At 44.3% G+C, this 22,323-nt stretch overlaps 1 protein-coding gene and 1 long non-coding RNA gene across 5 annotated transcripts in view; one reads left to right on the forward strand and one right to left on the reverse strand.

The window, feature by feature from the left end:
- Positions 1 to 1,306: 1,306 nt before the first annotated feature.
- Positions 1,307 to 7,531, reverse strand: LOC308482571. Of its 2 annotated transcripts, none has more exons than XR_013989315.1 (6): positions 7,495 to 7,531; positions 6,285 to 6,364; positions 5,059 to 5,201; positions 3,461 to 3,514; positions 3,173 to 3,318; positions 1,307 to 1,976 (listed from the first exon to the last, which is right to left on the reverse strand). It is a non-coding gene; the product is annotated as an uncharacterized lncRNA (long non-coding RNA). The 2 variants fall into 2 exon arrangements; XR_013989316.1 differs by lacking the exon at positions 7,495 to 7,531 and adding an exon at positions 7,087 to 7,106.
- Positions 7,532 to 18,130: 10,599 nt separating this feature from the next.
- Positions 18,131 to 22,323, forward strand: part of SYTL1 (synaptotagmin like 1) — a 32,132-nt gene continuing 27,939 nt past the window's right edge. For 2 of the 3 annotated variants that reach the window (XM_081015760.1, XM_081015762.1), the window contains exon 1: positions 18,131 to 18,385. The gene's annotated coding sequence lies outside the window, so the exon portion shown is untranslated. Of the gene's footprint in view, positions 18,386 to 18,561; positions 18,610 to 22,323 lie in introns of all 3 variants that reach the window. The other variant, XM_081015761.1, reaches the window with a different exon arrangement.

A 22,323-nucleotide genomic window follows, 5' to 3' on the forward strand; every position in this document is an offset into this window, starting at 1 on the left:
TGCTGTTCCAGTTTCAGCTTATCCCATGCCTGCTGCAGTTGCTGTTTGAACAGGTAATTTGGGAGGGCGGCAGCATGAGTCACTTAATTACAGGAAGCAAAGTTTTGCAATGCACAGAATACATGTACTGGCCAGTAAAGATGGATTGTTTGATTAAAGGTCAGGCTGAGCAATCACATCGCACTAAAAATATACCTTCAATGGTCACATGGTGCTGTTTTTTAAGTTTTGTGCACCATTTTTAGTGCTACCCGGAACCTGTTGGAAAATTTTCAAGCTTTAGCTTCTTCGCAACTGGAGAGTAACCATCACCTGCAATTTACCTAAAACCAAATTCCAGAGTGCACTAGGATTGGCTGAACATGGAAGTCCACATGCAATTGCTTAACATGTTGGACAAAGAGGCTTGGTTTTCTTTCAGAGGACAAACTGGGTGATCTTTGGCTAACCAAAGGACCGTTGTACAGATAACATGGGAGAACTATCACCTTAAGCTGATCACTAAACTTCTAGAAATTTGTTGTCATAATTACAGACCAGGTTATTTGATAGGCACAGGAATTACATGGGAAGGGTGCAAACAGCAAGCTACAGTTGCAGTCTACTTTGAATAAGATCTGTGCAGGAGGTACCAGAATTTGCAGAAAAATATACGGTATAAAGTTTCATTGTAAGAACTTACAAGATCTTGTGATGGAGCTTGCTATCTCGACCCTCTTTCCTCAAAATGTCAAGCCTTTTTAACTTGTGAGCCTGAGGGAAGCGCTAATCTTAGTACTGATTTTTGCTCTGAGTTTTTGGCTAAAGGGTGGGGTATAAATGCCATATGTGATCCAATACAGGATGTAAGGAAAGTGATCATATAATCAGCAACTCACTGGTGTGTGCAAAGAACAAAATCTCAAGTTCACTTCCCATAATCGGTAAGGTAAAGAAACTGCAGACTTCAATTAGGCAAACACAAAAGACTAGATAAACTGATGTGATCAACAATTCCAAGATATCAGATACTGTGCATCTGCCAATACCTTTTGTTTTTTCTGTTATAGCCAATGCTACTCCTACTCAGAGTAGACAACCAAAAATTATGGTCATAGCTAACTTAGGTCCATTAATTTCAATGGGTCTACTGTGAGCAGAACCTAGTTGGATGCAACCCTGTTTCAAAGTCCATTTTAAATTGTCAGACATTGTTGGAGCATGGTACAGCTGCATAATCTCATCTTCTGTCGTCTGTATACCCATTTTCTCTAACAATGTCAATACCAACTGTAGATCATGTCCTAAAGCATTAATAAAAAAAAACTTACAGAATAATATGCTTTATTGGTGTTCAACAAGCTATCTCTTACAGGTAAATAGCATAGGAGTTCTTGAAATCTCAAGCTGCTGTTACTTGCAAGGGGGAAAAGGCATGCATGCATCAGTTGTCAAATTCTGCAAATGCAGAAAACCTCTTCATCCCAACCGGTTAATTTGGTTTTGGACCATTATCTTTGTCCCCATTTAAGTGTTTCCCTCGACCACCTTTGCTCAGAACACACAAGCGTTGTGTCACAGATCTTGCTGTTTTGTTACCACTACGGCAGCACCTGCTAATCAGGGAAAAAGCAAGATGATAATTCTCCACATTAAGGCTTTGGAGGTCATTCCTTCTCATTAGTATCCACAGCAATGCAGCTTTTCTTCCATCATGTTGCTGCCAGAAAAAGCCATCATAGTGCCCTGTCAATGTCGGGGCCTTCCGAATCCCGCCAGCCTAGTCGGCAACCAGGGATGATGGGAATTGTAGACTTGAAGGCATACTGAAGGTGGAGACCAAAGGTAGCCATTTCTCCAGGATTGTTCTGTTGGATCTGTAGGACTCTGTTCTCTTCTGACCTACGCTTAAATAGCTGATGCTTTCACAAGACTACATCCTCAGCATCTTCTCCAGCTCTTTTTCTCCTGGTTGTTATTCTTCAATTTAAAATGGCCTGATAAATAAAAACAAAAACATCAACAGGCTGTTTCTGGTTCTCAGCTTCCTGAACATAAAATCAGCACATTTTAACTGATTTAAAGCTTTTTTGTATTGTACAGACTTGTGAGTCACTTTGAGACTTTGTGGAGAAAGCAATGAAAAAATAATTGAGGGAGAGAAATCAATCAAGCATGCACTAATAAAAAGCAGGACCTCAATCATTCCAATTTTTAAAAAAATCAGACCCCTATGTAAAGACTTCGAACTAGTCACTGCACAAGCACTGAAATTATGAGAATATGCAAGGACCAACTTGAACAAGCCCAAGTGTGCAGTTTATAAAACTTGAATAGGTAAGGATGAAAACGTAATATTAACAGTAAAACTCAATATATCTGTGGCCCCCATAGCTTCTTCCAACCATGAACCACAAGCTTAGGCTTATTAACACAAGTATGACATCAAACTCTGGTGCACATGCCTCTTACAAGGCCATTATGTGCCTTAATTTTTCACATCCCTCATGCCATAGTACCCAAAACTCAAAAAAGAGCAAGGCAAAAATTGAACACAAGAGCCCTGTTGGATCAGGCCAAATGGCACCTAATCCATCATCCTGTGGCCAACCAGATCCCCCAATAGGAACTCTACAAGATTTAATAAGGGTTTATGAATGAAGCAGCAAACAAGCACATGTCTCCTGCATGGTTTATCTCCTCAGTCACCGTCCGAAGACTCAGAGAAGCAGTAGGAATATGCAGGTTGCAGACCACGAGGGCCCAGCTTGCTCTCCAACGGTGTGGAAGGGGACTATACGTCACAGAGCCCAAAGGCCTACGCTCCCATACGCCACATGGACAGAGCTGAGAGAGAGCAACCTCTCCAGATATCCCCGTTGGTTGAAGGCAGGACGAACTGCAAAGTGCTTCTACAGTATAAGAAGTTACTAGCCTCTTTACCAGCATGCCTCAAGGTGGTACTTTATATTTGTTGGGACTCCAACTCCCATTAGCCTCAGCCAATAAACCAGTGTTTATTGAGATGGGAGATTATGATGATAGTAGCCCAGCAACATCTGGCACATTGGAAAAACGCTTGCTTAATATCTGCTTCCAATATAATGATCCCAAGCTACTACAAAGACTGTTGTATGCAGGCCAGCAGGACATTAGCAAACTCTCTTCTGGAAGGACAAAGCAACCCTTTTACCTGGTTGACTCTTGTGGAGCTCCAGTGTCCATGATGTGCAGACATCTGATCCTCACCACATCCAGAAGTCAGCCCTCATCCTTGCTCAGGCCCCAGGTATGATATACAACTAGCGGCATGACATAGCAAATGCAGAATACCTGTCACTAAGAATAAAAAGCAGGGTTATCTTTCAGAATTGGGTCTCTGAAAGCAGAGGGCATTTGCCCAACAAGAAAAAACAACAGACAAATAGGAAAAAATAATTATTCTCGTGAATACCTTGAGAGTCAAAACTGCTGTACATACCCATTTCAGGATTATATGGCCATTCCAACAGCATGCAATGAACTTTCAAGCGTACTGGAATGGGAAGAACAGAATCGTACAATAGTTAAGACAGCTGCTTCTCAAACTGGGAGTCCCAATGTATTCCTGGGCTGGTCACACAAGGAGTATGTGTCTGTGTCATTTCTCCCCCCCCCCACCCCCACTTCTAGGGATTTTAAAGAAAATTCATGATGGGCCCACAGCACTTCTATCGTGGATCCTCTTGGAGCAAATTGGTTACTGACCCCCTACATATTAAATTCTATTTATATAAGCAATATGTACTCTAACACCAATATGCTAATTAAATGATGGAATATATAATATGCAATTGCCCAGTGATCTTGACAGTCTTATTTACTTTTTCAGTGAGAGGAGGGGAGATAGGACTAGAAAGCCTAGCTGCTTGTGCCACCATAGCTTTTTGCTGCTGTTATTGGGGGGAGGAAGATGTTCTGGTTGATTTCTATGAATTGCACATCATTTTATAATAACTATTTTTTACTTAAGCCCTTTAAAATATTGCTAGGCTGCCTGGAAACCTTTGTGCAACAGGCTACTTATAAGTTCAATAACTAATAATAGAAGGGGCACAGCTCAGTGGTAGATGATCTGTTTTGCATGCAGAAGGTTCCAGGTTCAATCCTTGGCATCTCCAGGTAGGGTTGGTAATGACCCCTGCCTGAATCCATGGGGAGCCAGTGCCAGTCAGTGTAGACAGCATTGAGCTTGATGGACAAATGGTCTTAACTCAGTATAAGGCAGCTTTCTATGTTCCTAAGCGAATTATATTTATAAGTGGACCTCACTCCCAAAGGTTTAAGCAACACTGGATTAAACACAACTTTTTAACAATACCACACTAACACAAAGCAACAGCTACAGTAAGGAAATACTATCAAAGTGAAGCAATGTCTCCTGCATGGTTTATCTCCTCAGTCACAGTCCAAAGACTCAGAGAAGCAGTAGGAATATGCAGGTTGCAGACCACGAGGGCCCAGCTTGCTCTCCAACAGTGTGGAAGGGGACTATACGTCACAGAGCCCAAAGGCCTATGCTCCCATACGCCACATGGACAGAGCTGAGAGAGAGCAACCTCTCCAGATATCCCCGTTGGTTGAAGGCAGGACGAATTGCAAAGCGCCTCTACAGTATAAGAAGTTGTTGTTTAGTCGTGTCCGACTCTTCGTGACCCCATGGACCAGAGCACACCAGGCACAACTTTCATATGCCTGTTGTCTTTGTCCATGGAGTTTTCTTGGCAGGGATACTGGAGTGGCTTGCCAGTTCCTGCTCCAGTATAAGAAGTTACTAGCCTCTATACCAGTATGCCCCAAGGTGGTAGCTTATATTTGTTGGGACTCCAACTCCCATTAGCCTCAGCCAATAAACCAGTGTTTATAGAGATGGGAGATTATGGTGAGAGTAGCAGCCCAGCAACATCTGGCACACTGGAAAAACGCTTGCTTAATATCTGTTTCCAATATAATGATCCCAAGCTACTACAAAGACTGTTGAATGCAGGCCAGCAGGACATTAGCAAACTCTCTTCTGGAAGGACAAAGCAACCCTTTTACCTGGTTGACTCTTGTGGAGCTCCAGTGTCCATGATGTGAAGAAGTCTGACCCTCACCACATCCAGAAGTCAGCCCTCATCCTTGCTCAGGCCCCAGGTATGATATAAAACTAGCGGCATGACATAGCAAATGCAGAATACCTGCTACCAGGAATAAAAAGCAGGGTTATCTTTCAGAATTGGGTCTCTGAAAGCGGAGGGCATTTGCCCAACAAGAAAAAACAACAACAGGCAACCCTTGAACAAATCTGCACTCCCACATACGTGCAATACCCTCCACCCCCCACAATATCCTTTAAAAGTGATTGTAATTTTTATGATCAGGAGAAAACTGTTGTGGTGTCTTTGAAAAGTGTATTGCAAACAAAACCCTATTAGCAAAGCTCTTGCTTGAGTGTCTCCTGCATGGTTTATCTCCTCAGTCACTGTCCGAAGACTCAGAGAAGCAGTAGGAATATGCAGGTTGCAGACCACGAGGGCCCAGCTTGCTCTCCAACGGTGTGGAAGGGGACTATACGTCACAGAGCCCAAAGGCCTATGCTCCCATACACCACATGGACAGAGCTGAGAGAGAGCAACCTCTCCAGATATCCCCGTTGGGTTGACAGCAGGATGAAGTGCCTCCATTTCTAGACGTTTTATAGTCTCTAGGTCAGCAAGGGCCAAGTACGCTCAAAATACTGGTGCCCCCAACTCCCAAGGGTAAAGTACAAGGAGCAGAACTTTATTTTTGCGGTGGAGACAAGTGATGTGCTCCATAAGGAGTTTGCACTTTCAATAGATTAAAGAAAAACCTTTTCCTTTAGATATCTCTGGGAAGGAGGCTGTGTACACACTTTACCTTCAAAATACATTTAAAACGCATTTTCCCCCTCCCCAAGAATTATGGGCACTGTAGTTTACCCCTCATAGTTGCCAGTAACCACTAAACTACAGTGCTACAGTAACGCATATGCTTCAAACTTATATACACAGCCAAAGTATAACATCTGCATATAATCCATTTGTATAAAATTATGCTGTTCCTATCTTTGCAAGTCTTCCCAACCAATTGCCTTTCAGGTATTGCAAGACTACAACTCCCAAGCATTCTTGGCTATTGGCCATGCTGACTGGGGCCCAGTAAGAGCTGTACGTAGTTCAAAACATCTGGAGTGCACCAGATTGATGAAGGCTAATTCAGGTAATTTGCTGATTAAGATCAAACAAAAAAAAATTATCCAATACCTTGCATTCCCAAACTGGACATGTTCACCTGTGGATCAAATGCCCTCTTCAGCAGCATCTAATGAGGTTCTCAAGGCTTTCTGACCACAAAGAACGAAAGTGTGCATTAGTGTATTGTAACTTTATGAAATACAGCTTCATACAGTACCATTGGCACCAAGCAAGGTACAGCCTAGCATCCAATAATACATTGCATAAACATTTATGCCCAAACTTGCGTTTGTTTATAAATGCTTGGTTTCAGGTAAGCTTTAAAGCACCACAAAGATCAGAAAAACTGTTAGGCAAGTCCGTATTATTGCAGATTAAATGCTTCAGAGTCTCATAGTTTTAAACAAAATCTTGCTTGAAATTATCAAAGTTGAAAGGTTTCTCGCCACCCAACAGCACCTTGATACACACATGTGTACACTGTTAAGAGGTCACTAGCAAGAGGAAAAAAAGGTTTTCAAATCAGGCATAGGATCATGCTAGTGCAGGTTTTTAGTAGTTCAGTAAATATAAACCTCCAACAAACATGAGGCTTCTTGTGAGGATGAAATGGGAAGAGGGGAGAACCTTGTACACCACCTTGAGCTCCTTTAAGGAAAGGTGAGAAACTAATTAAACAATAAAACATTTTAGAGAGGTAGGCAAGATCCAATTTGCCTTGCAAGTTTAACAAAGAAGACACCCATGCAAACGGGTAGAAATGAGGCTGGTCATAGCTTTCTTCCCAACCAAAGAGGATTCCCAGATAGAAACTAGGGAAGTGCAGTACAAGCAGAGGAATGGTTGCTGTAGGGCACCATTCTTTCCAGACCTCAAAAACAAATTGCGAGCCATGCCGGCTGCTGTCCTCCAAAACACACCCGACTTGCAGTACCTGTTGAATTTCTGCCTGCCGCCACATGCTTTCAAGGTGCAGGAACTCTCCCTCTCCCAATAATTTATTTTATAATCTTTTGTATAAGAGTTTTCTGTGGCACTAACTGCAACAACGGCGCTCCTTCAACGTTGAAATTCAAGAAACGAGCGGAAATTCAACAGAGAAAATCTCATCACTGCATCTTCCGCTGTTTCTTTCATTTATTAAGATATAAAAACGGTGCAATTATAAAAGCAACTTAATTAATCACTTATAAGTATTACATTCCCTATTGCTTCTTGTGAGATTAAAATGCCGCGCTTCCCGCTCTTTTAAGGCGAAGGCAGCAGCTCCACCACTTACCTCTTCTTCCCACGCGCCTAGAAAAGAATGTGGGACGCACGACGTGGGTATTTATAACGCGCAGGGGCTGACGGGAAAGAGCAAGCCGCCCGACTGCACGGCGCATGCGGCAAAGGTTTCCCGTCGAAGGGGAAGGCGTAAAAACCCCACGAGTTTCATCTATTTAGGCGGTCTTCACTTCCGATTCTCAATCGATTTTTTCAGAATGCGGGGCAATGTGGGGCGGAAAGGCATATATGAATAGTATTATATATATATTTTTAAAATCGAACAACAAAAAAATGGTCCTCGGCGCATATTTGAGAGCACTGCACTTCTGTCTCCAGATTTCTCTCTCCCTCTCCCTCTTAAACCTTACTCCACTATAGCTAATTCTACCAGTTTTGCCCCGCACATCGATGGCCAATGGGAACCGAACTTTTTACAGATTCATGAAGACTGCACCTTTCAGGGTATTTAATTTTTTCTATTTAAACAACGGCGACACAACGCATGCGTAATAGCGAAGTGGGGGAAGAGAGAGAGAGGGAGGGGGGGAGGGGGGGATGGATGCAGAGGAGCTGTGATTGGTTGAACTCCAAGGTGGTGCCGAGTTGAAAGAGAAGGAGATTCTAAGAAAAGAGACTCCGACGCCGTTCTGACAACAAGGGCTCCCTCTACCGAGTGAAATGGCGAATAGCCACTCGTGGGGAACGGAGGCCGAAAAAGGAGCCACCGTTATTTATTTTAATAAATATAGTTTGTATGTGCCCAAGGACGAATGAAAGTCTAACTTGTATTTTTGCTTCACCTTCATATTTTAAATGATCTTAGAGTGGCTGTCTTATTCCAAAATAATTTTAGAAATACACTTGAAAGAGAAACAAAATAAAATAAAATAAAATAAAATAAAATAATTCCTTCCAGTAGCACCTTAGAGACCAACTAAGTTAGTTATTGGAATGAGCTTTCGTGTGCATGCACACTTCTTCAGATAAGCTCATTCCAATAACTAACTTAAGGTGCTACTGGAAGGAATTTTTTTATTTTCTTTATTTTATTTTGTTTTGACTACAGCAGACCAACACGGCTACCTACATGTAACTAGAACTTGAAAGAGAAGTTGGAGAATTACAACTCATTACCAAACTAAAAACTATGGAGAGACCTGGTCTGAATAGAGATAATGGATTCATGTCCCATTATACATACTAAAACTAATTTTGGTCATCTATCCTTTAAAAATCCTTTGCCCTTCCCTGTGGAACCAACTGCCATAACAGTCATCAACAGTTAAAAGGTTGAAGCGATCTCTGCTTCAGAGTATCTGACAAAGTGTGTATTACACACGAAAGCTCATACCTTGAAAGCTTATATTTAGTTGATCTTTAAGGTGCCCCTGGAATTATTTTTTAAAAATCATCTTTCAGTTTGTTATTTATTATGACTATGACAGATCAACACGGCTATCCACCTGAATCTATATTTTAAATGAGTTCATCTATTCAATTTTAAAAAAAAATCACATCAGCTTAAAAAAAAAATATCGTTTGACCAAAACTACGTGCTTAAGATCCAATAATAATAATAATAAGCATGGCAGAAAACTGGAAAGTGTTTGGGACAGATGCTTGGAGCTGTGCATGGCTTTATATATTATCACTTGCAACATAAGAAAAGCTCTGCTTGGCTGCCCTATAACCAGCCTAAAAAGTTCAGGGTGGGGACACCCCGCAAGCAGTTTGGGGCATCGTATCCCCCTGTACATATTAATGCTTTACTTTGTATTCATTAAGGCTGTGCTCGTGATAATGATAATTAAAGGTTCATTTGTCATCTGTTCTTCAATTGTACTCTGATCAATCAATTGCCTCACAAAGTTGTAATGTAACTTCCAGCTGGTATACATTACAAAACTGATAGCTAAATTTGCACTGGCAGATCAGAAGATGTGGTCTAGACATACTGAAAATTATGATGTATTATAACATTTTTTTCATAATATTTTATTGAGTTTTCCAATTTAATAATCCAATAAAAAACGCATTATATTCCAAATTACAACACAATCCAGGAGAAGGGTCCAGCAGGTTCTGCAAATTGGTGCTGCCTATCAGGAGTACTCCCCTTTCAGTAACCCCCCTACACACTCTCTAGCAAGGGAAGGGGCCAGTGCAATGAGAGCAAGAGGGGAAAGTTGACCAGCCAAGGGAAGAGAAGTAGCTGGAGTCTCTGGTGCCACCCAAGCTTTCAGAGCCCCACCGCCATCACCAGTCTATGTTATCTAGGAGGAGTTACAGAAGGAAGGAGTATTTACTGTAGATCAGCTGGTGCATAGAAGTGAACGTCTGGCCAAACATCATCTGCTGGACACCAGGACTTAAATACCTGTTTGTGGGAATTTGCGTTTGCTCCAACTTTCTGTGGCTACAACAACTGTGCCTTAAGGAACTGATGCACCTGCTCCCTGTATCAATGAATGCTATAAACTAGAAACCTTTGGACTACTATCTGATTTTGTGGAGAGCCCGGACAGACGGCCAGGTAGCTGTGGAAGCCTCACACCCCACACACCCACACCCATCAGGAAGCTGTCTCCAAATCACTTCCTCCTTCAGGATCCCCAGTTGATTTTCTGCCTTGTGGAAGTAGGCAGAGTTTTTTTGGGCTCCCACATGGGTATAATAGCTATTATTATTATTATTATTATTATTTTATTGTTGACTGCCCTCGCTCCTCCACAAGGCAACAAGGTGAAATTGTTGCTCATTTCCCCACTTTGGTCAAGAATAGTATTTCCTCCAACAGCAAAGAGATAGTACTACAGGGTCCCTGATCCAGTTCACAGTGGGAGTCCTTCTGGAGTGCAGGAAATCAGGGAAGATCAAGCCCAAGGAGAAGGCCAAGAGTATTCACCAGCCACATTCCTCTTTCTGTGACATGACAGCAAACAGAAAAGTTCATTATGGAGTCTGACTGGTGAAAGGGTCAGGTTCTGAAGCACACCACCTTTCTGGCCCAAGCACCACTGCCCAGAGAAGAAAATGGCTCATTTAGTGCAATAATTGGCTATCCGTGAGCCAATGGATAGGACAGCTGCTCCTGTTTTTCAGTTCACAGTAACTGTGACAGGAGGTCTTTGGATCAGCTGACTACCACAAACTGCTGCATTTGCTGCCCGAGTGAATGTATAACAGCCCCTTGGCCGAGTCTGCCGCAGCTGTGGTAAGGATGAATAACCTGCTTTTGCACTTCCTTCTCCCCATTGTAATATCTAACAGTTTCTGTATTCTGTAGTTCAGTGGAAGGAGAGAAAATAAAAACCCCAAATGATGCTGGCCGCATAATTCTCTCACACACAAACACATCATCTTGAAAAATGCTAGCTTTAATTTAGGATTCATTCTCCATTCTCCCTCTACCATTCCATTTTCTATTTTCAACTTGGAGCCAACAATTTTTGGTTGTTGGGCCAACTCTTCACTGGGCTGTCCCTTCTCATGGGAGAGTGAGTTTTAACTGTTACAGGCCGAAGAGAGGCTGGGACCAGGTACTCTGGGTCTACATGTTTCTCAGATAAGCCCCTTAAGTAAACTTTTTGCATATTAAGAGGCTTGACAGGAGATATCTGACAGGCTGGCTGACAGGCTATCTGTCAGGCTATCTGTCCGGATATCTGACAGGCTATCTGTCCGGAGATGTTGCCTCCAATGCCGCTTGCATTCCCCATCATTCTGCACTGGCACCCCACGTTGGACGGTGCTGGGAGCATGTGCCGACAGCGGAAAAGCCAGCAAAGGAACCCACAGCTTGGTGCACACAACAGGATGCGTCGCACAGTGCCCACAACATTACACGGCGCTCCGGGTGCTGCGCGCGCAGCCGAAACAGTTAACCGCCATGCGGGGGGGAGGCAGCAGGCAGACAGCACGGCGACTGTGCATGCTGCCCAACATTTTGTCCCCCCCACCACAGAACCTGCACCCCCCTTCGTACGCCCCTGTGCGTGGGATGCTGGCACCCCTTTTGATTGGTGCTGTGATTCCCTGCGAGTCCCTAAAGGTTCTAAAGGTACTGTATTTTTTGCTCTATAAGACTCACTTTTTCCCTCCTAAAAAAGTAAGGGGAAATGTGTGTGCGTCTTATGGAGCGAATGGAGGCTGCGCAGCTATCCCAGAATCCAGAATAGCAAGAGGGATCGCTGCTTTCACTGCGCAGCGATCCCTCTTGTTGTTCTGGCTTCTGAGATTCAGAATATTTTTTTTCTTGTTTTCCTCCTCCTAAAACTAGGTGCATCTTATGGTCTGGTGCGTCCTATAGAGTGAAAAATACGGTAAACAACTATTTCCTAAAAAAAAGTCAACAACTTTGGGGATCCCCCCGTAAAAAGGTCAACAACTCTGGGCAACCTAGGGGCGCTGGGTGGATCTTTGCACCCTGGTGCCGCATATGCTTAAGACAGTACTGTGAATGAGCTCAGTAGAAGGCAGTTCTCTCCTGTTCTGCTTAGAGTGTCTCCTTCTTTCCTCTTTACAGACTTTAGTTTCAAGGATGGGACTGGGGCAATGACAAGAAGATCGTTGCCTCCACTTGGGTTGATGGTGTGCTATAAGACTGGTCTCCTCATACTGCAGGGTCTTCCATTTTACAGCGTGTACATTCTAGAAGGGGAGGGGAGGGAAAGTGCCCTGCTGCAGGAATTCCTTTCCTCTTCTTAGATGGCATTTTTGAGGGACAGGCAAGGACAGTGCCATCCTGTTTCGTCACCCGATATGAAATGGGAAGGTGCCGCCCCAACTCACCACCACCCAAGCCTCCCTTTTTACATATATAGGTACCGTATTTTTCGCCCTATAGGACGCACTTTTTCCCCTCCAAAAATGAAGGGGAAATGTGTGTGCGTCCTATGGGGCGAATGCAGGCTTCAGGAGAGCCCCAGCGCCAGCCCCACAAGCTCGGGGGACAGCGGGGAGGCGGAACGCCGCCACCCCGCTGTCTCCCGATGTGGTTTGGAGGCTGGCAGCAGGGAGATGCGTGCTTCTCCCTGCCGCCAGCCCCGCAAGCTCAGGGGACAGCGGGGAGGCACAGTGCACCTTCCCGCTGTCCCCGGACCTGGTCTGAAGGCTGGCGGTGGGGAGAAGAGCGCTTCTCCCCGCTGCCGGCCCCACAAGTGCCTGGGGGGGAAATAAAATTTTTTTTCTTTATTTCCCCCCAAAAAAACCAGGTGCGTCCTATGGACCGGTGCGTCCTATGGGGCGAAAAATACGATAATAATTTTATTTGATTTTACAAATATAGGATTATAACAATCCAAATTACATATCCCTATTCAGAGATTTCTCCAAATCGCTGGGCTTCCCACCTTCCCCTCCATGGATCGTATTGTCCACCTTCTTAACTGCATATTATTTCATAGTCCATATTTTATATCTTTCCATATTATCCATAATATTCGCTACATTACAAGTGTTATTAAAATCCTGCTAAGGTTTTCATCTGCTTACAGTGGTCTCCTAGATAAATTATAATTGTTTCCCATTCTTCGTTGAAGTTTTGGTCTTCTGGGTTCCTGAGCCTTCCGGTCAGTTTTGTCATTTTGGCATAGTCCAATAGCTTGGTTTGACATTCCTCTCTGGTAGGGACTTTGTCTTCTTTCCATCTCTGGGCTAGTAGCATCTGCGTTGCTGTTGTCACATACATGAAAAGTCTTTTCTGTTCCTTTGGAATGCTGGTACCTACAATTCCTAATAAAAGGCTTCTGCGTTTGTTTGTTTGTTTGTTTGTTTGTTTGTTTGTTTGTTTGTTTTTACAAAAGTTATTTTAAACATTTTTTTCAATTCATTATTTTGGTATTTCTTAGAACGGCCAGCTGGCAGGGAAACAGTTCAGGGCTAGGAGGTGCCTGGAGGAGCTGGTCCTGGAGCAGAGCGGATGGAATGAGCCCTGCTTCCTATCTCTCCCATTCAGGCAGCCTGATGGAATTACCAGGGAATAAGTTCCATTGCAAGAAAGGAAAGTGGCTGTCCAACGAGGCCTTACAAATAGCGGGGGAGAGAAGGCAAGCAAAATGCGAGGGAGATAGTGAAAGATACAGGAAACTGAATGCAGATTTCCAAAGAATAGCAAGGAGAGACAAGAAGGCCTTCTTAAACGAGCAATGCAAAGAAATAGAGGAAAACAACAGAATGGGAAGAACCAGAGATCTGTTCAAGAAAATCGGAACTATGAAAGGAACATTTCGTACAAAGATTACCATAATAAAGGACAAAAGTGGTAAGGACCTAACAGAAGCAGAAGACATCAAGAAGAGGTGGCAAGAATACACAGAGGAATTATACCAGAAAGATATGGATGTCTCGTACACCCCAGGTAGTGTGGTTGCTGACCTTGAGCCAGACATCCTGGAGAGTGAAGTCAAATGGGCCTTAGAAAGCACTGCAAATAACAAGGCCAGTGGAAGTGATGGTATTCCAGCTGAACTATTTAAACTTTTAAAAGATGATGCTGTTAAGGTGCTACACTCAATATGCCAGCAAGTTTGGAAAACTCAGCAGTGGCCAGAGGATTGGAGAAGATCAGTCTACATCCCAATCCCAAAGAAAGGCAGTGCCAAAGAATGCTCCAACTACCGCACAATTGCACTCCTTTCACACGCTAGCAAGGTTATGCTTAAAATTCTACAAGGAAGGCTCAAGCAGTATGTGGACCGAGAACTCCCAGAAGTGCAAGCTGGATTTAGAAGAGGCAGAGGAACCAGAGACCAAATTGCAAACATGCGCTGGATTATGGAGAAAGCTAGAGAGTTCCAGAAAGACATCTACTTCTGCTTCATTGACTATGCAAAAGCCTTTGACTGTGTCGACCACAGCAAACTATGGCAAGTTCTTAAAGAAATGGGAGTGCCTGATCACCTCATCTGTCTCCTGAGAAATCTCTATGTGGGACAAGAAGCTACAGTTAGAACTGGATATGGAACAACTGATTGGTTCAAAATTGGGAAAGGAGTACGACAAGGCTGTATATTGTCTCCCTGCTTATTTAACTTATATGCAGAATTCATCATGTGAAAGGCTGGGCTGGATGAATCCGAAGCCGGAATTAAGATTGCCAGAAGAAATATCAACAACCTCAGATATGCAGATGACACAACCTTGATGGCAGAAAGTGAGGAGGAATTAAAGAAACTTTTATTGAGGGTGAAAGAAGAGAGCGCAAAATATGGTCTGAAGCTCAACATCAAAAAAACAAAGATCATGGCCACTGGTCCCATCACCTCCTGGCAAATAGAAGGGGAAGAAATGGAGGCAGTAAGAGATTTTGCTTTCTTGGGCTCCATGATCACTGCAGATGGTGACAGCAGTCACGAAATTAAAAGACGCCTGCTGTCAAACCTAGACAGCATCTTAAAAAGTAGAGACATCACCTTGCCAACAAAGGTCCGTATAGTAAAAGCTATGGTTTTCCCAGTAGTGATGTATGGAAGTGAGAGCTGGACCATAAAGAAGGCTGATCGCCGAAGAATTGATGCTTTTGAATTATGGTGCTGGAGGAGACTCTTGAGAGTCCCATGGACTGCAAGAAGATCAAACGTATCCATTCTTAAGGAAATCAGCTCTGAGTGCTCACTGGAAGTACAGATCGTGAAGCTGAGGCTCCAATACTTTGGCCACCTCATGAGAAGAGGTGATAAGACTCCCTGGAAAAGACCCTGATGTAGCAAGTCCTAGGCTCTGTGGTTTAACCCACAGTGCCACCCGCGTCCCCAACATGCAGAATACTGCGCAGTTAAGTAGCTATTGAGTGTTAAAAATGCAGCTTGTGGCCTTCCCTTTGCATACTACCCAGCTCCCCAAATTCTACACTTTGAAAATTTAGCACAATTCCACTTTGTTTGAAGCTCCAGGCACCCTCAGCTGCCCCCTCTAGGTGACAGAGGATGCCCTAGGAAGGTGACCAAACACTGTAACTTCTCATTACCCACAGAACAGTTCAAGGCTTCCCTCTAGTGGCTAGAAGTTGTCAAAAGGCATGTTTTGATGTGATTCAATGCAGAGGTGAACAGCCTTCCAGCAGGCAAGATCAACTTTGTTTTCTACCACACACCCATAACTGGAGCCAGGTACAAAAGGCATGCACTTAAAGATTTTGGAGGCTGGGAATTTGTCTCGAGTAATGGAACTGAGGTGAGTTCACAGTCCTTCCATCCAAATATCTGTTCCTGATCAGCTCCTTCCTCCCAGCTTTACTCATTTTAGCAATATAATTTCAGGGGGAAGTTGTTTTGTTGTTGCCACAGCATATCACCCAGAGATCTACCAGTAGTTCCCGATCTATTTTGTTCCTGCCCCTGTGATGTAGCCCAAGTTCCTACATATTTTGGATATTTCTTGGCAGGGGGCCTTTGACAGTGTCTTCCTCAGGGGTCAGCAAACGTTTCCAGCAGGGGGCCAGTCCACTGTCCCTCAGACCTTGTGGGGGGCCGGAGTATATTTTTTTTGGGGGGGATGAATGAATTCCTATGCCCCCAAAATAAGCCAGAGATGTATTTTAAATAAAAGCACACATTCTACTCATGTAAAAACACGCTGGTTCCCGGACTGCCCCTGGGCTGGATTGAGAAGGCAATTGGGCTGGATCCGGCCCCCGGGCCTTAGTTTGCCTACCCATGCTCTTGCTCCTAAGGAAAGCATTGGGCTGAACACAATGCAATGCTTTCTCATAGAGGAGGTGTGGATCTGTGGCTTGGGTAGTCCAAACCATCGGGTAGTCTGACCATCAGTTCCTTATGTGAAATTGTCAGGCTTGAATGAGGCCGACAGAATAGGTTGCAATGCCAGCTTGGCTCTGTGGGTTTGTGTGTGGTGCTTTCAACAGTTACTCTAGTTTGCAAAGTGGTTCACATGGTAAGAAGGGGTTAAGAGGATGGGGGGGGAGGAACGCCATCACCTCCCCCCAGTGAGCGAAGGGTGGTCCGTTAAAGGACTGGGGGGGGCGTGGCCCTGTCCGAAGCCTATGGAGGTGTGGGCCAAAGGCACGCCCCCCAGCGGTGACCCGGGGGAGCTCCTAGTCATGTGCCTCGGCGGGAGACTCCCCCGATATAGTGTTAACCCTTCCCCATGTCTCCAGCAAATGGGCTGGAGCCGGATAGTCGTTAGGACCAATGCCTAAGCCAATGCCTCTCATTCCTGAATTCAATAAAGTTGTGGCCTAATTCGCCCATTTAACCTTAAACCATGGTGTCTCGTGTCTTTATTTATCCTGGTGGGGGGCGGGAACTCGCCAGCAAAGGGTGTGGGGAATATTCTGGCCCCTCACTCTGAGAATTTACACCTTCCTCTGAGAGTTGGAGAAGAAGATTAAAATCTTGTAACCACAGGCTAGTTGCTGTGAGATCCAGCTGTCTTCTCTATGCCCAAATGGGGCTGAGGCAGGAACTCAGTTCCTCTCACATTTTAAAGTGAACCCTACCTAATTCACACATCCCAAAACAAGAATTGAATAAAAATGCATCTATCTTTAGAAATTCTCCAGTTCTCCAACTAAAACATGTATATTAGGGGAAAGAATATTGGCGAGAACTATGCACAAAAATGCATCTAGGGAAATCTGCTTGGGGAAAAAAGTACATAGGGAAAATTTGCAATAAAATGCTAACAGATTTTCATGAGGACTTTAAAAAACACACCCACACATTGCAAAAATATGTATAGCAAAAATAGTGCTCCATCAGTGTTAGATTGATTTGATAATCATGAACTATCAGAGTGTCAAATTTAACATAATATAGTAGATAATAAACAATTGTCCAAGTTCTTATTTGTTCATCAACCATCAGGACAATATTCAACCACATAGTGCCTTTGCTTTATTGTAAATATGCAGACTGCATATAGATTACATATATGTTTGCGATAATCAACATTTGTAAATAAAATTTTGTTATAAATATGAAAAAAATCACAAACTGGTGTAGACATGCGGCAAACTGAGCTGAAGAATGGGAGCATAAGAAACTGAAGTTGAGAGATTGGATCATCTGTCGGTGTCTCTTGGCTTTTCATTTTTTCAATTTGAATTTATGTTCCCCACATTTCCACATCAACTTGCAATTATTATTATTTTTAAAGGTCCTCATGAAAACCCAGCAGCATTTTAGTGTGAATTTCTCCTGATATGCATATTTTTCTATGCAACTTTGCCAAATGTATGCACTTTTACAAAGCAATTTCCCCTAATAGAGCTTTATGTTATTTTCACTAATATACATCAATATGCACACTTTACCTTAGTATATGCATTTTTGTACGCATTACTTGGCTAGCGAATGGCAATGCAAAAAGCAGGTTTTGAAGAGGGCTTCTGCTCATGTATTGTTTTGGAAAATGTGAATTAGGCCTGTTCACTTTTACATGTGGACTGAATCAAATTCCTTCCCCTCCTTATGAGTTCCAAGCCACTTTTTGCATGGACACCCGACCCACCAGCTGGGCTCCTTAGACATCTCCAAATGTCAGTCTTCAGAGGCTGGATCCTTGCAGTCCACTCCGGCCCAGGTAGCAGCTTTGGTTCCAGGCCCGGCTTTCCCGCAAGCTTTGTGGGTAGGTGTTTCCTCCTCTCTCTCTCTCTCTCTCTCTCTCTCTCTCTCTCTCTCTCTCTCTCCCCCCCCCCCCTCCCCGCTTGACTCAGCTCTCCTGCTAGGGCTGTTTCTGAGCTGCATTGAGAAAGTACAAGGCAGGCAGAGGAGGAAGAGGAAAGTGGGGATGACTCAAGAGAGCAAACTTCTGCTTTGCTCGAGAAAGAGCCGGGGAGGCTCCTCCAGGATCCTTCTGCTGCCACAGTGACACTCAGTCGCGCACACCCCACCTTCCTGTGGCCGGCTGGGTCTTGCAGGGTAGGGACCCCACCTGGGCAGGTAACTTCCTCCTTCTCCTTTCCTGTTGGCAAACGCTTCGGGCGTGAGGCTCAGGAGTCCCACCTTTGCAGGAGCATATGGGAGAGCTGAGACAGGATCCGGGAGGGAAGGAACTGTGTAATATGCTGCGGAGTTGGTTTGGCTCTCAAGTTTCTGCTTGTCTCTCCGTCTCCCAGATCCTGTTCAGCTGCGAATACCTGTTAGGGAAGTGCCTGGAGGGAAGTGTATGTATATTTGTGTGTGATGGCCGCTTGCCCATGCTGGTTGCCCGAGAGCTACAGTATGCATATGCTATGCCCGCGGTGCAATTTCAGTCATTTTAGGCTTGGATTTAATGGGCTGTTTTTTTGGGGGGGGGGTTGAAAGGTGGGCCCCCCTTGTTACTTGACTTTACTGGTTTCAAAATGTGGTGAGCCAGCGTTCTTGTGTTTCCGGGAGCCCCTCTGCTGTAGGACCCCTTTGCCACAAAATCCTGCCTTGCCCTGTTCTCCTGTTTTGATGCCACTCAAAGCCGCCACACTTCCCCCTTCGCGTGGAGCACCCAAGAAGATTGGCAGGGCAGGGTGTGTTTGTGTGAAAGAACGGTTGGTTTGCAGACCCAGCTCCCTAGTGACGGAGTCCCACTGAGAGAGGGGTCTCCTAAGGGGGTCCCCAGGCACCTCAGAGCTAGTGGTGCTGCCAGGGTGGGACTGGGGGGCAAAAGTGCAGAGCCCCCACCTGAGCAGGAGGGTCTCCAATCACAGCAGGGCCAATTTTACAATTGTAGTCTCTGAAGTCAAGGGGAAGGTATAGCTTGGTGGTGGAGCCTTGCATGCAGAAGGTCTTGGGACTCCCGGTCTGAAATCCTCAAGAGCAGCTGTCTGCCAGTGCAGAGAGTACTGAGCTAAATGGACTGTTGGACTGACTCAGTGTAAGGCAGCTTCCTGGGTTCCTATGTAACCATTTTGAAGTAAGTGAAGGAATGCACATTACTATTTAAAGCTCCCCGGCCCCAGCCAGGAGACCATTGGCTCTAGAGTCTAAAATTACCAAAGTGCACTGCTGTCCCAGAGGTGGCACATGCGCGACCCCAATAAAAACAGCAAAGGCAGTGAACTGGCAAGTCGGTAGGCCGTCCATCCCTTTGCATGCAAGATCCCTGTGCTTTTAGCAGCTGGCAAAAACGGGAGCATTTTGTTCAGCTTGCGTTTTCATGCAAAGCTACCTGATTTGCAATTCCTGAGCGAAGGCATAGCTGTCCTTCAAAATGCATACTTCTCTGAATTTTTGTAGAGCAGTTTGCCAAACCAAAAAATGCAGAGATTGGTGAAAATGATGTACGAAACAGCTCTGCATTAGAGGGAAAGGTTAGCAAAAAGCTTATATTAGATAAAATTGGGCACCAAACTGCATATTTTAGGAGAAATTGATGTGAAAATGCATATGGATTTTGTGCAGATTTTTGTGGGGGAAATGGCCAATTGGTACAGAAACAGGATGAACTGAACTTGAGGTTGGTAAAATGAGAGCATGAAAGAATCCAAATTTGACAGATTCACGTATCCCTAGACGGGAATCAAACATGGAGTGGTGTTGCCTGTCATCACCCCCTTTGCTCTGAAACAAGTTGCTCCTGGACAGTAATGTTTTTTCCTCACAAAATGTACAACTGCTTGACCAGGTTCCATGAGCTGTTAAAAACGGTGACTGTAGTGTCCCACTCCAGAGTTGGGTGCAGATAGATAAAGGAAAGTGCAATGGGGTCAAACAGCACTAGGCTCCTTCTCCTTAGGTTAGTCGGAATTTGGAGGGACGTGAGCTGTCTTAAAGCAACAACTACTGCTCATATTTGGGAAGAATGTTCTCCTTTTAATATTTTTCTTGTCTCGTTCCCTGTTTGATAGCCTCAGAAACTAAACAAGGGCACCCTTATCTTGCAGTCCCTCCAATTAAGATTGGCCTTTATCTGTTAATCAACTAATTGTTTAATTGATTAATCCAATTAAAGTTGGCAACATACCCTGAGCTCATTTGTATGGGGTGTGTGCTGTATATAAATGCATATATGGCTGAGGGTGTTCTCTGTTTGGCTAAGGTGTACCTGTGTGTCCAGCAGGTGGAGTTTTGTAAGTGCTTTTAGTGTGTCACGGGGCTGTTTGCAAAAGTTTGATCAGCTTATGCATCTGGTTGTTTTTGTTTCTGCTGTGCTCTTCTGTAGTCTGTGCACTGTATACTGCTTATTTTCCTGTATCCCGCCCACAATAGTGGCTGAGCACCTCTCTCTTGTTTCCATCGGAGACAGAAATAGAACTGCAACCTGAACATATTTAGGAGTGTGGTAAGACCTCAGCCACATTGGCTCCTTGTGTGAGGAGGAGGCATGTTTGTTTGTGTCTGTAAAGGTCCTAGTTCTTCAGAAGAATTCTGGTCCTTGAGTTTGCTTTTGGCAATTTCCTCAAGACAGTAGTCATCTTTGCCTTCAAGGGATTCTCATGGGACCACAATCGTTTGAGACGGAGGGAGCCTGCCTAGCTCAGTTAGTTAGAGCGTGGTGCTGATAACGCCAAAGTTGCAGGTTCGATTCCCCGTATGAGACAACTGCATATTCCTGCATTGCAGGGGGTCAGACTAGATGATCCGCAGGACCCCTTCCAACTTTACGATTCTATAATCTCCCACACTTCCGCTTCTCGTGTGATGAGTAAGCATGGGTCTGAGAGCTTTCCTGTCAATATTTCTAGGCTTGGGTCCTAGCAGTTTTCCGTTTGCCCCGCCGCTTTCCTCAGAAAAACCTGATTGACATTTGCTCTGATTTCGCAGTAAGCAGTGGGATTCCCCGGAAGGGAAGTGGCAGGGCAAACGGAAGTCTGGATGAGCCCTAATATTTGTTGATTGTCTGGGACTGCAGTGGTACCTCTGGTTATGAACTTAATTCATTCCGGAGGTCCGTTCTTAACCTGAAACCGTTCTAAACCTGAGGTACCACTTTGGCTAATGGGGCCTCCCACTGCCGCTGCGCTGCCGGCACACAATTTCTGTTCTCATCCTGAGGTAAAGTTCTTAACCCGAGGTACTACTTCCGGGTTAGCGGAGTCTGTAACCTGAAGTGTTTGTAACCTGAGGTGCTTGTAACCGAAGGTACCACTGTAGTGGTTGCTGAATTGTAACACTTGGACTGCAGGTGTTTTATAAACCTAAAAGCATGTATGTACCCTGGAGTTGTTGGTTTCTTCCTGAACAGTAATGACTTCAGTCACTGTGAAATTTGGAGCACTGCTTTTAACTACCTCAGTGTTTCTCAAACTTGGGACCCTAGCTGTTGTTGGACTACAACTCCCACCATCCCTAGCTAGCAGAACTGGTTGTCAGGAGTGATGGGAGTTGTAGTCCAACAACAGCTGGGGGGCAGGACCCAAGTTTTTTTAAAAAATGAGGTAGTTAAAAGCAATGCTCCAAAACATGTTTGGCCAGGCCACATTCACACCATACATTTAAAGCACTAGGATACCACTTTAAACAGTCATGGCTTCCTGAAAAGAATCCTGGGAGTTGTAGTTTGTTAAGGGTGCTGGGAGTTGTTAGGAGGCCCATATTCCCTTCACAGAGCTACAGTTCCCATAGTTCACTGTGAAGTTGATTGGGAATTGTAGCCATGACTGTTTAAAATGGTATCACATTGATTTAAATGCCATATTATATAGAATGATGATGCCTTTCTAGCATAACAGCTTCTTGTTTCTAAATCACATGGCAAGATCCAGGCCTTGTCTAAGCTGGTTCTTTCTTGGTTATCTGAACACAAAAATGCTGAGCTGCTGCCTTTCATCTCTTACTTAAGTGCCTATCAAGATGTGAAATGTTACTTTAATGTGTTTGAATTCTTTAAAAAAATATTTGCAAAGGTAACAAAAACAAGAAAAGAAATGTGTTTGAGTTGCAGCAATCCCAGAATACATACA

Source organism: Podarcis pityusensis (genome assembly GCF_964106645.2).
Source record: "Podarcis pityusensis genome assembly, chromosome: 8".
NCBI lineage: Eukaryota > Metazoa > Chordata > Lepidosauria > Squamata > Lacertidae > Podarcis > Podarcis pityusensis.